Here is a 16,448-nt window from a genome sequence, read left to right as displayed (position 1 = left end):
AACAAAATCAGGAAGCAGTCTAACCATACCATTTTTAGTTTTAAATTGAGATATTATATATATGCTAGAATTAAAGCCTGTTGTAGCTGATACACGGGCGCTTGCGGGGTGGGGGTGGTGGCAAATAGCAAAGAGAGAGGGAGGTAGAAAGGAAGAGAGTAATTAAGATAGAGGCACCCAACATCTCCGAGGTCCTGAAGCTGCTGCAGGTGGACAAGAGGCTCTGAGCTTGTGCAGAGGGCCTGGGGGAGGCAGATCCAGGTAGGGGAACTCTTGGGGATTTGGGGCTTGAATCCAGGGCAGGGGATTCAGTGGGGGGGGGGGGGCAACGCCATACAATCTCTCTCCCCTTCAAAGCAACCACTTTCTCCAGCGGAACTGCTCTCTGTGGCCTGCAGAGGAGCTGTAATTCCAGGGGATCCCCAGGACTCACCTGGAGGCTGGCATCCCAAGAAAGGAGCCCTGTTTTCCAGTGGGAACTGCTCTCTGTGGCCTGCAGAAGAGCTGGGATTCCAGGGGATCCCTTGGCCCCACCTGGAGGCTGGCATCCCAGCAAAGCATCTATATTCTCCAGGCAAAACCAGACAAAAGGATTACAACAATAAGAATAATTTTATGGTTGGTGGTCACCACAACATGAGGAACTGTAAAAGATCCTCATTAGGAAGATTAGGAAGGTTGAGAACTACTGCTCTGCAGGCTAAAATGGTTCCTTTGACGGCTGGACTCTGAGGCATTGTATGATTTTGAAGTCCCACCTCCAAACCTCCAGGAATATTTCCAATCCAGGGGTAGCCAACCTACAGGTGTGGCCTGGAGAGCTCCTGGAATTACAGCTCAGCTGCAGAGTATAAAGATCAGCTCCCCAGGCAGAAAGGGCTGCACAGGCCTAATTGTCACATCCAACAACTTTCCTCATTTTGCCTCAGACTGCTGATGAGTGTTCTCCCTCCCTCCTCTCTTCAGTCCTGTTGTGAAGGAGCCTCTAACAGCCCCTGACTAAGGGGAGGGAGGCGTTTCTGAGAGCAGTACAGAGGAGTCTGTGGGGGTACTTGTGCTTTACTTTTGGAGGGGGGAAGCTTTCTCCTTCTGCCACACCGTTGGCTGACAGAAAAGCTCCTTCTCACTTAAAATGCTGCTCTGGCCAGCCTCACTGCTGGAGAGAAGTCCCTGTGTATTTCTTCTGTGCAACTCTCTGCAGATTTGAGGCCTACTGCACAGGGTTGTTGTTCAGATGGAACAGCTGATAAAAGAACCTCCGCAACAGCCTCCAGTTTCACCTACACAAGAACCCTGTGTGGTAGGCCTCAAATCTACAGAGAGTTGCTTGGCTGTTTCTTCCCTCCGGCAGCGAGGCGGGCCAGAGCAGTCTTTTAAGGGAGAAGGGGCTTTTCTGTCAGCCAGTGGTTAGGCAGAAGGGGAAAGCTTCCCCCCCACACACACTCAAAAGGAAAGCACAAGTACCCCCACAGACTCCCCTGTGTTGCTCTTGGAAATGCCTCCCTCCCCTCAGTCAGGGGCTGTCAGAAGCTCCTTCGCAGCAGTCCTGAAGGGAGGGTGGAGGGAGGGAGTGCACTCATCAGCCACCTGCCAGCTCTGTCAGTGGTCTGAGGCAAAGTGAGCAGAGTTGTTGGACGTGACAGGGGCAGGAGACACAGCCTGATTGGGCTGTTGGGAGAGGGTGCTAGTGGATACGGGCCAATCCAGATGCGCTCAGGACCCAGACAGAAGCTAGACAGGGCCCGGACAGTCTCTGCCCAGGAGGGCTTTTCACAAATATATAATAGAGCAAAGTGTTATATATCTTCTTTCCTCTGGTTAGAATAACTTTCTATTAAAAAGTACAAATTTATTTTCTTTCTCAGACAATTCTTTGGCTGATTATATAAAGGGTATAAATTCATTCTAATCAGATGGGGGTGGGAAGAATGTGGTTTCTGGCAATAGATTTTTTTTTTAGAAGTACTCTGCCTTGCAATTTCATTAAACTGCCTTTGTGAAATTTCAGCCATTTTGATTATGTGCAATTTCTATAGCCCTTTTCATCATCACAAAATCAGACAGGGTCATTTCGCACGGGGATCTTTGTTGCAAATTGGTCACTGAATGAAAAATCGCCATTTAAAATAGTGGAATTCGTCGTTTTGCATACCTGGCTTTGTAGTGGAATCAGTTGCGTTTTTTAGCGTTTCCCACAGGCTTCCGGTCTCGGCAGAAATCGCTAGAAAGGAAGCGCTATTGCCAAGCTCGTCCCGCCCCTGGCCGTCAAGCAGCCAATGGGCAGCCGTTAGCATGCTCCCAAACAGCCCCTTTCCCTTTAAGAAAGGTTTTAAAAAAAAAACACACACCCATTGTAACGAATCTGAGTAGATTCGTTGCAATGGAGAGACCCATCCAGCTGCCTGGGGTGTTTGAGCTGTAGTTTGATTGTTTGATCGTTAACACGCTGGCTCCGTTTGATTGTTTGATCGTTAACACGCTGGCTCCGAGTGAGAAAAAAAAAATCCCCCCCCTCTCACGGCCCGATTTTCGGCTGAATGGAATGTGTGAAACTGAAGGTCACTTAGTGACTGAAGGGGAGGGACTGAAGCCGGGGAAGCCTCTGTTTGAGCTGTCATTTGATTGTGGCCATGCTGCCTCCGAGTGGAAAAAAAAAATCCCCCCTCCCCCCCCCCACGGGCGCGATTTTCAGCCGAAACAGTGTGAAAAATAAAGGGAAAATACATCAGCAAACGGGCTTCTGCGGGCTTCTTGTGCTTAGTGACTAAACTGCTCTGAGGAGGGACTGCAGCCTGGGAAGCCTCACTGGCTAAACCGAGGCTCGCCGGTGCGTTGATCTCCACTCGCTCGGGGAAAAAAAAATGGCGATCGCTTCGCCGGAAGTTTGGAGGAGAGAGCCAGGGGGAGGGACTTTGAAGAACCCACAACAATGGTAACGCACAGGTCTTTATCGCTATTGTTGCAGATTGGTTGCAGGAGTGTATCGCTATCCGGAGGGTGAATCCACTTTTCTGGATTCCCCTGAAAGCGCCACAACGAAGCGCTTTTGGCGGGTCGGTTTCAGGATTGTTGCAGATTGTCTACGACGTCGTGGGTTATGGCAAATTAGTAGCGTTTCCAATTAGCAACCATTGTGCTATTTTGAAGCCGTGCGAAATGGCCCACAGTCTATCCCAGGGGTAGTCAAACTGCGGCCCTCCAGATGTCCATGGACTACAATTCCCAGGAGCCCCTGCCAGCGAATGCTGGCAGGGGCTCCTGGGAATTGTAGTCCATGGACATCTGGAGGGCCGCAGTTTGACTACCCCTGGTCTATCCATTGTACTACAGAGCCATATGTTGTTTTGTGAAGGCAGTTAGGTTTCTCAAGGTACTTGTACATTTAAAAAATGGAAATAGAAAATCAATCAGAGGATCTTCTCCCCGATACACACCTGCTGGGGACTATAAAAACAGTGCTTAGTGCAGGGATTTCTTAGCACCAGTGTTAAAACACGGCCCAGACTCACCACAGCCACTTGTTGATACTGCGGAGGGCCGGCTGGAGACAGAAGCAATTGTCTCAGGGGCCTGTTTGTAGTATACACAGTATGCACAGCGTCAAAGGATGTGGCAGGACCCATAGTGCCCATAAAGGCGCCACGTGCTGGAGTCCTGGCCTCTTCGCTCAGGAGACCGTGGGAGGGTGAAGCATCTTGTGGAGAGATATTAATTGGAGGACTTCTGTTTCTTTAACCCTGTGTAGGGAGGGCAACAAAAGTGCGTCTAGTCTAGGCTATGGTCTTCCCAGTCCAATGTATGGCTGTGAAAGTTGGACCATAAGGAAGGCCGAGCGTCAAAGAATTGAGGCTTTTGAACTCTGGTGCTGGAGAAGACTCTTGCGAGTCCCTTGGACTGCAAGGCGAACAAACCGGTCAGTCCTAGAGGAGATCAGCCCTGACTGCTCCTTAGAAGGCCAGATCCTGAAGATGAAACTCAAATACTTTGGCCACCTCATGAGAAGGAAGGACTCCTTGGAGCAGAGCCTAATGCTGGGAGCTATCAAGGGCAAAAGAAGAAGGGGACGACAGAGAATGAGGTGGCTGGACGGAGTCACTGAAGCAGACGGTGCAAACTTAAATGGACTCCGGGGAATGGTAGAGGACAGGAAGGACTGGAGGATCATTGTCCATGGGGTCACGATGGGTCGGACACAGCTTTGCACCTAACAACAACAAAAGGAGAGCAAGTTGCACCGGGGTCAAACCAAGACCCAGAAGCGTGTCAGAGCACTTATGGGTGATGGTTAATCATTGCAAGGTGCCAGGCAAGAAGGGAGTTGCATTCCAGAATGCCAATATGAGGGAGGCTTCCCGTGGTGGCACCCCATTAATGATCAGAGGCACATGGCTGCAGACTCTCCATTCAGCTGCACTGATGGTCCTATGGCAGGGCTTCCAGGGACACAGATCATTGGTCCAAGTGGTTAACGCTACAAATGGGGCGAATTTTCTTTGGGTTGCCATGAGGGTTATGCTCTGAGATAGAAAGTGGATATTCACCTGCATTCCACAGACTGCATCCACATTCCTGGATGAGACATCATGACATGGGGAGGCCGGGCTCTTGGCTTTATTGCACAGGATGGGCAGGGCCCTAAAGAAGAAGAAAAATGCTGCTTTTCTCTACCTAAAGGAGTCTCAAAGCGTCTTAGAATCTCCTTCCCTTTCCTCTCCCCACAACAGACACCCTGTGAGGAGGTGATGCTGAGAGAGCCCTAATATTACCACTTGGTCAGAACAGCTATATCCGTGTTGTGGCAAGCCCAAGGTCACTTAGCTGCATGTGGGGGAGGAGCAGGAAATCAAACCCAGTTCCTCAGATTAGAAGCCACCACTTTTAATACTACAACATACTGGCTCTCTGAGAGATTATTGCAGACTCCCCTCTCCCACTTATCCAATGGAAACTTGTGGGATGTTCCTTGGCCAGTCTTTCTCTCACAACTTAACCTACCTCATACGGTTGTTGTGAGGATAAAACAGAGGTGAGGAGAATGATGAAGTCTATGAGCATCCAATGTGCTTGTTTTTGTAATCTGGAGTCCAGTTGTAACTCTGGGGGCCATTCCACATGACTTAAATGTAGCAGAAGTCTTACCTTTGGTAAAGGCTATTAATTCAATGTTCCGCATGACGTCGTACACAATCTGCAACACTCCTGCAATACTCCCGCAAAAAGCGCTTTTTGGGAAATCCCCTAAAAGAAACGCTAGACTCTTGAGAACAAACTGCAACACATCTGAAAAAGACATGTGCGTTCTCAATGTAGCGGTAGAAAGAATGTCCTTCGCTCGCTCTCACCCCCGAGCTTCCGAGACTCGATCGCCATTTTTTCCCCCTTAGACCGGCAAAAGCAACGAACGAGCGAGGCTTCTCCGGCTAAAGTCCTTCCACAGAAGTGCTTAATGCCAGCAAAAAAGGTCTTTCTGAGACAATGAATGAACAAATATTCGTTGTAACTGGTGTGTTTGGGTTTTTAAAAAACAGTTTTTAAAGGGAAAGGGGCACAAACACAACAGCTCATTGGCTGTTCTGTTGGATTGATGGCCAGGGGCGGGAAGAAGTGTGGAAAAATATCGCTTCCTTTGTTGCAATTCCAGCAAGGCTGGAAACATGTGGGGAATGAATACAACGCTACTGGGACTTCAATATTCCACCAGAATTAAAAGTATGCGGAATGACAAAATTTCACTATTAAATATAGCGTTTTTTGCATACTGCAAACATTCACCAAAATTGGTCCTTGTGCGGAATAGCCCTGGAAGATCTTCAGCCACTACCAGGAGATTGGTAATCCTTGTTTCCTACACATTCTTTCAGGAGGGTGAACTTGCTATGCCTTGTTTCCAGTGATTAACCAGTTTGTGTTGCTTCTCCATTTCAGTTATGTCTCTCAGGACAACTCTCTCAAAAGTATCAATACCAGAAGAATAATTTGGAGGGATAAAGGAAGATTTAGGTCTAAATCCCTCATACTCCACTCAGACTTAGAAAGAGGGTTAAGGAGTAGAGTGAGACCACAATCCTCTCCAAGGCAATTATTGTTAAACTACCAATAGAGATGTAAGGATTACCAAACATTAATAAGGTAATGAGTTAATATTAGAAACCACTTATTATTTGTTATAAGAAAGACATGAGAAAGTATTGTTAATTTGAATTTTGTTTATTAACAGCCATTGAGGAAGACGTATATGAAAACAAGTTATATTGGATCTCATTCTGGCATGATTAAAAATTGAATAAACTTTTGCCATAGCAGCTGACTTGACATTTCTTTGCTTGTCTTCATGGGCATGTATCCCAGGGTCATGACACCCTCCCCTTCCCAAACCCCATCATCCCTGGATTCTGTCCCCCCATATCTCCAGGTATTTCCCAACCCAGATTTGGCAGCCCTACTGATAACTCTCTATTATTATGTTTAAAGCACATGTTCACCTTATGGTTGGACTTGATTTTGTTCTCAAGCCTTGATGATTGAACCTTTTTCTCTTGTTCATTGAGTTGGCTTTTGGTCTTTGATGCATTTTTAATACTTTTCCATACCCCAAAATCCTATTATCGTGTTATTGATATTCTTTTGTAGACTTGCATGACCATTTTGCATGTGCTCTTCAAAGTGGTGAGCTTGATGCTTAATGGGAAGTCTTAATTTCAGGTCACGTCCACTGCCATCCTAAACAGAATTATGTCCTTCTAGACATATTGGCTTCAATGGACTTAGAAAGGTGGAACTCTGCTTAGGACTGGCATGTAAGAGACCCAGTCCTGCATCCAAGAAATACCCGACCCAATCCAAATTCAAGGATGAGATTTAGGCAACAGTCTATAATCAGACTATGAGCATGAGATGAAGAGTTGCTTCTATTGCAACAGACCATTAGGGGAGACTTAAGTAAAAAATGTACATTAAATTCAAAATGCCATTGTAGGCAGTTTTATGTCTTGATTTTAACTGATTTTGTATTTTGTTAATTTATTTGAAATGGCCTATGGCTGATTAATAAACTAATCTAATCTAAAATGCCATTACAGGTGTTTTTGTTTAAATTCTGCACAGCTTTTGCAGCCTAAGCAGTGCTATCTAAAAGAACAGAGATTCCACGCGCTTAGCGGATGGAGAATTTGGCCGTCAGAAAGGCTTGATGTTTACGCAGTTTATTGCACAGTTCATTAGGTTCCCCTCCCTTCCTCATTCTTCTTGATGTACCATCCAGACCTTTTAACTCCTACACTAATGGGACTTTATCCAAAAGGGAAAAGCACATTGCTCAGCCACTAGGTAATGGTGCTGTTCTATTCATCTTCTCCACAGTGCAGCATCTGAAGTTAATCTTCAGAATTTTTCTTTTAAAAAATATGTTATTTTGTTCTTACCATTTGCTCTCTGCCTTAGGTGAGTTTTGTTCGGTGTCCAGAGGAAGATTGAAAGAAATGCTGCCTTTTATATTTTCAAAAGAGACCCTCCATCATTTCTTTGTCCTGCAATGTCTTGTTGCATTCCGTGATCTTTTTTGCACAATCTAATATAATTTGTCTGCAAATAGCTTCTTGAATTAGTGTTTAAAAGCTGTACCTTATTGCAGCCTGGGCCTCCACCATGCTCTCTCTACTGGGAATATCTGCCACATTCATCTTACTCTGACCATTTCTGCAGCAGAGGCTCCATGCTGGAGTCTGAGCCTGGGCAGATTGCCCTGCCTCTCCCTGCCTCTGCACGGGGAGCATTTGGCCCCATGCACCTCATCCACCCTGGATTTGTGCTCCCGTACAGGAGCCAGGCAGGGAAGTTCCCAATGCGTAAACAGTCTCTGTTTGTCTAATGCAGCCTTTCTCAATTTTTTTTTACCATTGAGAAACCCCAGAAACATTCTTCAGGCTCCAAAAAACCCCAAAAGTGGCATGAACATGCAGAATTTGGTTGGCAAACATAACCCCTCCCCTTTCCACCCCCTCATCTGCCATTTTGGGGAGAGGGAGCAGGTCAACATAGTAAAAACACCACTGAGGAAGAAAACAACTTTGAAAATGGGCTATTGAAAAAGAAAAAAATTGGGTTTATCCGGAACCCGTTTTGGTTTATGTTTGCACATCGTAGATATGAAGGCAATAGGTAGAGGTAAAGGTATCCCCTGTGCAAGCACCGGGTCATGTCTGACCCTTGGGGTGACGCCCTCTAGCATTTTCATGGCAGAGTCAGTACAGGGTGGTTTGCCAGTGCCTTCCTCAGTCATTACCGTTTACCCCCCAGCAAGCTGGGTACTCATTTTACCGACCTCGGAAGGATGGAAGGCTGAGTCAACCTTGAGCCGGCTCCCAGCCTCATGGGCAGAGCTTTCAGACTACATGTCTGCTGCCTTAACACTCTGCGCCACAAGAGGCTCATATGAAGGCAATACCTACAAAATAAATTGGAAGAATTATAACCAAAATGACTATATTTGTATACCAGCCAATTGGTTGAATGTTTCTAGTTTGGATTATTCCATTCAGCCAGCTCTCTTTTGTAAGCAGCTGATCATGACAGGTCAGCTGCTTAGTGCCCTCTCCCCCCCCCCCCACTTCCTGGGCAATGCTGGAGTGCAGGAGGCATTTAAAAGGCACACCAAGCAGCTGATCATGCTGTTTAGCACACTTTCTCCTCTCCATACTCTTGCTTTAAACTGATTGAACTGTACCAAATTGCGATTCATATAGTACAGGGATGGGCGATTCAGGTTGGATAGGTCTGAAAAGTACCCAAATCAGCATTGATTCAGGTACTTTTCAGCTTGTCTGAACCGACTCACCCATACCTAGTTTGGACGGAGTGTCCTCATTCAACACCAATTTCACCATTTTCTTTAACCCATATCGGTCTTTTTCACCCGGACTGTCACCCCAGCTTTCGCGGTGCTTCTAGACCCGGGCCTCCTGCAGGAAAAGTAGGTTGCAGTTAGAGCCAGGAGTACCTTATACTAGCTTGGGCTGATAAGCCAGATGCAGTCTTGATGGTGCATGTCTTTGGAACATTTACATTAGATTACTGCAGCATATTGTAGATGGGCCTGCCCTTGAAAAGTGCCCAAAAGCTACAATTGGTGAAGAATTCAGTGACCAGAATGTTGACTGGAGTGGGTTGTAAGGACCATATCACTCCTGTCTTGTTCCCCCTGCACTGATGGTGGAGGAAAGGGGCATCATATTGCAGCCAATTTATGGCAAGCCTGTAGGAATTTCTAGGCAAGAGATGTACACAAGTGGTTTGCCATTGCTTACCTCCACATAGCAACCCTGGATTCCCTTGGTGGTTTCCTATCCAAATATTAACCATGTCTGACCCTAATTACCTCTTGAGATCTGATGAGAGCAGGCTAGTCTTGGCCATCCGGATCATATCCTACCTATACTGGCTCCCTATTTGTTTAAGGACTCAATTAAAGGTTCTGGTGTGGACCTTTAAAGCTTTATATGGCTTGGGACCAACATACTTTTAGGACAACCTGTTCCCATATGAACTTCCTCAACCACTATTGTGATCTTCAAGGGCCTTCCTCCAGGAGTCCCCACCACCTGTTGTGGTCGAGAAAAGGTCTTCCTTGATCAAAATTTCTGTAGCAGAACTAGTGACCAATTGAGTTCTGCCTGCATTATTTTAGTTGGAATTGCAATCAGCAAGTAATTTGGTGAAGTCAGCCTTGAAGAGCTGTTGTTAAGCTGTTTAAACAGCTAAGGGCACATGTGCTCACCAGTGGAACCTGGTGGTCAGTGATGGGAATTGTATCCATGAGCAATGGAAAGTCCCCAGCATTTGCTCTGAGGATTCCTTTGTTTAAGGTGGGCTCCCACCCACTTCCCCTTTTTTCAGAAAAATTGGATTAGTATGTGTGCCTTTTGCTGAAGCAAGCAAGCAGAACCATTTGCTGAAGCAAGCGAACCATTTTAGGTTCTCTGCTCTCCCCATCTCCTGATGTGTAGGCATGTAATCTGCTTGAGTCAGCTATAGGGGCTTGCAATGTGTTTTCTTTGGCACTATCTTTTAAGCTTTTGGACTCTGCTTTGGTAAAGAGACTGAAGCAGATGAATCTGATATATTTTCATGTATAATCTTTCCAGTAAAGATTCTCTGTGGGTTTGTTTCTGTGCTTCATCCACAAAAGTAACTAGTGACTGCATACTTCCAAAACATTTTGCTCCTCTGCAGCTCTGTTTCTCTGGAGGGACTCAGGACCCAGCCAAGTCCGAAAGTAACAATATTTTTCTTGCCTGGCTCCCCTTTAAACCAGTGGTCCCCAACCTTTTTATCACCGGGGACCGGTCAACGCTTGAGGCCGGGGGGGGAGTAGTCTTTTGCCGAGGGACGCTGCCGCCACCTGAGCCCCTGCTCCACTTGCTTTGCCGCTGGCACCCCTGACTTCCCGCTGCCCACTGGGGGATGCTGCCAACAGCAGCTTCACAGTGTCATGCTGAGGGGGAGCCCCAGCCATGGTGGCTGCCGGAGAGCACCAAAGGTGAGCCAGCAGCAGAGTGGCAGGGCAGCCCCTGTGGCAGCAGCCAGGGAGGAGGACAAGGAGAAGCCGCGGCCCCGTACCGACTGATCTACGGACCAGTACTGGTTCCCGGACCGGGGGTTGGGGACAGCTCCTTTAAACCATTAGCCCAGGGTGATATTTCTGCCTAACCAAACTCTAATACTTTCTACTTTTGCTAGATGAACACACAAGTTAAATTCTTAATCCACAACGTCGAAGCTCCATCCCTCTTTGTGCAGGTCCAACTGCTCCATCTCTTCACTCCTGCAGGGGGCTGCAAAGCACTTAGCACTAAAATGTAGACATCTGTACATCTAGAACCTTAGAAATGTTTTTGCTTTTCTATTTGAACGAATCTTCTGGTATTTTTTTAAAAAACCCTCTTTCCATTGGTTTTATATATCTCCTGCTCAGTTGTTCATCCTCGTAGCACCTGGCTAGTGAAAGGATTTGTCAGCCATCTGGGAAGGTGTGCCTCAGACAGGATCTCCAAATCCAAATCACCCTTCTCACTTCTACACCAGCATGCATGTTCCTGTCTAATGAAATTTCAAAACACTTTCTTGAGACCCATCCTTTGCTTTACTTCGGTCCTTTTGCAGCTACACACACAGAAACACACCCATGCACACACACACAATTATGTAACTTCTACTTAGTTCCAACTCAAAGAGGAATCTCAAAATAAATTCATCTTCAGTTTAGGAATTGAGGGACTATAAGTCTTTGAGCAGAATGGTTTAAGGATTTGCTGGGCCTGCAGGACCAGAGTGAGTATAAAGATGTGCAAGGCCTTAAAGGTAAAGGTATCCCCTGTGCAAGCACCGAGTCATGTCTGACCCTTGGGGTGACGCCCTCTAGCGTTTTCATGGCAGACTCAATACGGGGTGGTTTGCTATTCCCTTCCCCAGTCATTACCGTTTTACCCCCCAGCAAGCTGGGTACTCATTTTACCGACCTCGGAAGGATGGAAGGCTGAGTCAACCTTGAGCTGGCTGCTGTGATCGAACTCCCAGCTTCATGGGCAGAGCTTTCAGACTGCATGTCTGCTGCCTTACCACTCTGCGCCACAAGAGGCTCTTACCTTGCAGGGCCTTAGTACAACACAATTGTGGTGGGAACACAATTGTGGTGGGAACAGCCACATTCGGGAAATGGGACCCCTCCATAGTGGAAGGGGGTGTTAATCTGAGTGTCCTTAAAGTCTACAGACTTGATCCATGTGGGGGAAAGCATTGGGCTGGGCCTCTGGAAGTGCAGGGCCCATAGCATGTGCAGACCACTAGCAGATTATTTTCTGCAGAGCAAAGAGGGGCATAAGCAGACAAATGCTCTCAGATAGCAGAAATTGCTATCTGGTCTTTGACATATTGTTTGTATACCTGGCATTCTTTTATAGAATACTGTGCTTTAACCTTTATATAATAGCTGTTACTACCCATTGATTTTCCAACTTACAGGTATTATAGGCTCCTTCCAGTAACTGTGCAGAGAATTTCTCTTTAGATTCACACAATATCTTTCCTACTTTGGTACCATGCATTCTTTTATAGTTGCTGACAGATCCATGGCTAAAGAACATTCCAAACCTGTGTCAGATGCAGTTGGCAATCATCAAATTTAACACGGCAATCTGGATCCAAATTGTGCAGTTTACAGAGCTCCATTTTAGCTGAAATTATTTTCTTAATTTTAGCTACAATTTTCTTAAACGCAAGTTCTACTTAATTCAAACTCAAGGAGGGACCTTAGAAGAATTTTTTCTTGAGCGATAGAATTGAAGGATTTCAGATCTTTGAATACTGTGATCCCGCCTTGTTATACATATTAATGATAATAATAAAGAAAACTTCAAAGTTTGTCTTTCTCTTTTCACACTTAAGATTTAACAGACAAAGTAGAGAGAATAAGAACTAATATGAAATAGTCCAAGCCTATGCCTAAGAAAACCAGAGGTTTCACAGCTCTTCCATCCTTAATCAAATCAGTCCTTTGATATTGAATAGACCTACACTCCTGCTCTGCCTTGGGGTGTTGTCTGTCCTCTATCTCTACCAGTATGTTTACTATTTTAGTCCCTAAAATATCAATGCATATGTTTGCAGGCAATCTGCAGTCCTCCTGAGTCAACCTATCTGCTATTTCAGGCCCTCCAATCACTCTAGGAAGATTGCACATTTCCACCATAAATGGAATTAGGGTTGCAAGGTCACTTCTTTCAACCAGCAATAGATTTTAGGGGACAGATTTCCCAGGAGAGAGAGGAAGACCCAGGCTATGTTACAGGTGTTGCATAGGAAGTAATGTCATCATGCTGTGACATCACTGAGTCAGTTTGGTGTAGTGGTTAGGAGTGTGGACATCTAATCTGGTGAGCCGGGTTCGATTCTGCACTCCCCCACATGCAGCCAGCTGGGTGACCTTGGGCTCGCCATGGCACTGATAAAACTGTTTTGACCGAGCAGTGATATCAGGGCTCTCTCAGCCTCACCCACCTCACAAAGTGTCTGTTGTGGGGAGAGGAAAGGGAAAGCGACTGTAAGCCGCTTTGAGTCTCCTTCGGGTAGAGAAAAGAGGCATATAAGAACCAACTCTTCTTCTTCTTCTTCTTCTTCTTCTTCTTCTTCTTCTTCTTCTTCTTCTTCTTCTTCTTCTTCTCTGTTATTGGGGCAAAATTCTATGGTAAATATGGCTTCTACAATAGAGATTTTGCCCAAATACCTAAGCATCACCCAGATGTCACTGGTGTGATGACATCATTTCCTGTACAATGCAGGTGCCATGGCCTGGACCTTTCACTTTCTACTGGTAAGTCCCCGTGCCAGCTGGGGGTCATGGTCTGGTGGTGGGGATCCTCAGCTCCACTGTGTGTGTGTGTGTGTGTGTGTGTGTGTGTGTGTGTGCATGCGTGCATCCACGTGCGTGTGTGGGTCTGGCAACCATATATGGAACAATTTTACTCTTTAGCTCTCTGTTAAGAGTCAGGGTTATAAGTGGAATAGTAAGCAGTGTCTCATGACACAAATTGGGCTTCAAATTAATTCCAAGTAATTGTTAAATACAATTATTATAATGGTAGATGCAGTATATAAATTACAGTGATCCAACCGAGAATAATCTCTACAGTGTCAGACTTGCTTGAAAGATTTTGCCCATGATCCTGGGTGTGCAGGCCCTATTCCCCCCTCCCCCACACACTGCACAGACTTCTAAAAATTCAGATTGGGTAAAACAGATTAGGTTTTATTATTAGTAAACTCTGTGGATTATTATACACACCGAACGGATGTGCGTATCATTCTTTTCCTGGCATAAACAGCATGGAAAGCATGTTTCAGAAAAAAATTGAAGAAAAGACACAGTGCAGGCCAGACAAAATGGTAACAAAATCAATCACCAGTTTCAAAATGAACATGACAACCAGGCAGGGTGTTCTCCATTACACGTCAGTAGCTCACAGTATACAGAACATATTGTTTGACAGAGAGGATATGTGCACCGTCATGTACACTGGTAAGAAATATTGGTCTCATTCCAGCATTATTTATTCATCTTTAGGCACTGAGTCAAAATGGCTTTGGGGGCCGGGAATTTTACAGGCCTGAATATCTTTGTGAATTAAGAAAAGTCTCCATTAGGTTTTGCCCTTAGGATTCTCACATGTATAGGCAGGTGCTGATCTTTGTCTCCTGATTTTTGCGTTTCTCTGCCACTATTACACTGTCCTTGGAAGCAAAGGGGGGGGGGGGCAGAACTGAGCACAGGTTGCAAGCAGGCAGCTGGGTGGCAACGCTCAAGGCAACGGATGTGTCCCATGGGCTGCTGAACACTGTGGTGAGAGCACAATGTACTTCTGTCTGAATCCCCCAGCAGCTGTTGCTAGGCAGAGCGGACTGCACTGGAGCCTACTGGCTAGTTACCTGACTAGTCACCTGACCAGTATTCAGAACTTTCCCAATCTACCACTGAGCCTTCTGACTTTTTGCATGCCATGGCTTGACAGTAATGTATACTTAAAATTCATTCATCCCTAGATGACTACATACAAATGTGACAATCTGGATTTTTTAGAAGCACAGGTTTAAGATTGTTCAGACCAGGTCAGCATTCCCTCTACTTGTTTTGCAATGAACATGGAACTCTCATTTTCCCATGTGGCTAGTCATATCTCATAATTGTAGATTTAACTACTGGGGGGGGAAAGTGTAGAAAATCAATAGGCCCATAGGACTTCAGGGATTATATTTCTTATGATGCATTGCTTTGCGTAGTGGTTAGGAGTGCGGACTTCTAATCTGGCATGCCACATCTGATTCTGCGCTCCCCCACATGCATCCCAGCTGGGTGACCTTGGGGTCACCACAGCACTGATAAAGCTTCTGACCAAGCATTAATATCAGGGCTCTCTCAGCCTCACCCACCTCACAGGGTGTCTGTTGTGGGAAGAGGGAAGGGAAAGTGATTATAAGCCACTTTGAGACTCCTGCTAGAGACAAGCAGCATATAAGAACCAACTCTTCTTCTTCTTCTTCTTCTTCTTCTTCTTCTTCTTCTTCTTCTTCTTCTTCTTCTTCTTCGTAATTTATTCCTAAACCGAGTTACACCATTCTAAAGATACTGAATTCAACTCTGTTTACAATTGCGCTGTAAGTATGTGCAAAATGAAAAAGTGTCCAGCATTTTTAATCCCCAAATTTCCTAACATATTTTGGATGTTGACTTTGTTATACAGAAGAGCAAGTCTTATACATTAAAATTAAGAAATACACTACACGCAGTGGTATAAAAACATACACCATATCTCCTTCGGCCATCCTCTAAATAAAACTTTCGCAAACGGCAAAAGAGTGTTATATCGAGACAGATATGGTGCCATCCTTGAATATGGATCCTGCAGAAAAGGGGAATAGGTGTGAACTCATTGCCTCAACACTGCTGACATTTACATAAAGTAATATGAAGGTTCACAGAATAAGATCCTTGTGAAATGTGGAGATCAGCTTGGCAAGGAATGAATTGTCGAAGGCAAGGAATCTCTCTTGAATGCTCCGAATTAGCCTTTCTCACCATTCTGAAGTGTGCGGTGGACATCCTACTGGTGGTGGTTATTTTTAACAACCGTGATTATCTAGATTGTGAAACAGTTCTGCCCACCTGGAACAAAAAGGAGTTTTCATTCTGGGCATCCCTCTTCAGGGAGCTCCATAGCAATGTGCATTTGAATATACGAGTCCTTCTCTACAGGCAAAGCTCTCATTATCGAACATTCCTGGTTTCAACTGGACGAGTTTAATTATCTAGTCCATTTCTGTTCATTCATGCTGAGGACAGCATTCTTTCCTGTAACAACCAACAATGGGATATTTAGTGCTGTAATCGTAGGGGCAGAACTCTGTGTTATGCAGTCGCATATCAGAACTTCAGACATGTGATTTAATCCTAAAAAGCATCTGCATGCGTGTATAGACACTGTATATGACATGTGAAAGCTGAATTTGTTAGTGTTCTTGTATGTTCCAAAAGTAAACGTCTACATTGACCTTTGAGACAACATGCAACCATATCTATTGGGAAGATCTTCTAGGCTCTTCCGACACATGGACTTTCAACATCAGAAAAGGACTATAAACTGATGCTTATTTTCTGGTGCATTCTTCCCTCATTCCTTGTTATGTTCTTCTTATGTGCTGCTGCAAATCCTCTTGGCTTTCCTTGAGACCTAGGAGATGGAGGTCTCCTAGAACAGTGGTCCCCAACCTTTTTATCACCGGGGACCGGTCAACGCTTGACCGGTCAAGGCCCAGGGGGGTAGTCTTTTGCCGAGGGACGTCGCCACCGCCGCCTGAGCCCCTGCTTCACTTGCTTTCCTGCCGGCGCCCCTGACTTCCTGCTG

The sequence above is a fragment of the Paroedura picta genome, chromosome 2 (genome assembly GCF_049243985.1).
Source record: "Paroedura picta isolate Pp20150507F chromosome 2, Ppicta_v3.0, whole genome shotgun sequence".
In the NCBI taxonomy this organism is placed as follows: domain Eukaryota; kingdom Metazoa; phylum Chordata; class Lepidosauria; order Squamata; family Gekkonidae; genus Paroedura; species Paroedura picta.
The sequence above is the reverse complement of the archived record's forward strand: the minus strand, read 5'-3'. Positions refer to the sequence as shown.